Raw genomic sequence first — 1,194 nt, 5'->3', positions numbered from 1 at the left:
AACCCTTATCACCCTTATCCAACAGCTCTTGAAGGAAGGACAATATCGAAGATATGTCACATGTGGATGGGCGGTTTGTACGGTTTGTACACCAAGCGGTGAAGACCGACCATTTGAGGGCATAGAGGCGCCTTGTGGACGGGGCTCTAGCCTGAGAAATGGTATTTAAGACACCCTCTGGGAGGTTCATAGGCTCCCATCGAGAGGCCATAAGTGTAGGGCCCACAACTTGGGTTGGGGGTGCCATATCGTCATGTTCGCCTGAGAGAGGAGGTCCCGTCTCAGGGGAATGGGCCATGGAGCTGCCGTGAGCAGCTGAGACATCTCTGAGAACCATAGTTGGTTTCTCCAGAGCGGGGCCACTAGAAGAACCTTGTGCCTTTGTTCCCTGATGACCTGAGGGATCAGGGCGATCGGGGGAAAAGCGTAAAGGGGAAGGCTGGGCCAATCGTGGGCCAGCGCATCCCTTTCCTTCGAAAAATAGATTGGGCAGTGAGAGTTGTCTTCTGAGGCGAAGAGGTCAACCTCTGCCTTCCCGAAGATCTCCCATATTCTCTGAACCGTCTGGGGGTGAAGCATCCACTCGCCAGAGGGGACGTTGCTCCGAGACAGCATGTCTGCTCCCTGGTTCAGTTTGCCCGGTATGTGCGCTGCTTTTAGGGAGCGCAAGTGGCAATGTTTATGCTATCTTTAAAATAGCATCATATGACCCCTTTAATGACAGGCAGCGCGTTTATTAGGCTGCTGTCTCTTTAACACCGAATGCACGCAGATCTAAAAATACTGTACATGTGTGTTTTTTTTTCTCATCCGTTTACGTTCACGTAAGACAAAAACGGCTGTGTTTATGATGATATACTGACGTAGTTTTCTACATATTAGTCGACAAATATGAAAGAAGTCAGTTTCGGCCCGGGAACAACCTTTTCTACAGTGGAAATACACAGAACGGTTCGAGAACGGACACAAACCGGGAACCCGTACTGCGACCTCTGTTCTCTGTCCTCGCACTTGCGCTTCGTGTGCGCTGCACGCTAACAGGGCGCACGTTCTTTCCGTTCCTGCACTTAAATCATTTTTAATCACATTAAAATGCGAACGCAGGAATCGTTAAGCAGAATCGAAATGCACGCGTCTTATCGAATACCCGGTTCTTGGAAATTTGGAACCGGTTCTAAAATGGAACCGGTTTTC

General features: G+C 49.7%; 1 pseudogene; it reads left to right on the top strand.

Moving 5' to 3' along the window:
* The first annotated feature begins 613 nt into the window (after positions 1–613).
* Positions 614–1,194, top strand: part of LOC107727614 (uncharacterized) — an 8,123-nt pseudogene continuing 7,542 nt past the window's right edge.

Source organism: Sinocyclocheilus rhinocerous, unplaced genomic scaffold (assembly GCF_001515625.1).
Source record: "Sinocyclocheilus rhinocerous isolate Xijiao unplaced genomic scaffold, SAMN03320098_v1.1 scaffold3357, whole genome shotgun sequence".
Lineage (NCBI taxonomy): Eukaryota > Metazoa > Chordata > Actinopteri > Cypriniformes > Cyprinidae > Sinocyclocheilus > Sinocyclocheilus rhinocerous.
Note: the sequence above shows the minus strand (reverse complement) of the source record. Positions and strands in the feature narration are given on the sequence as shown.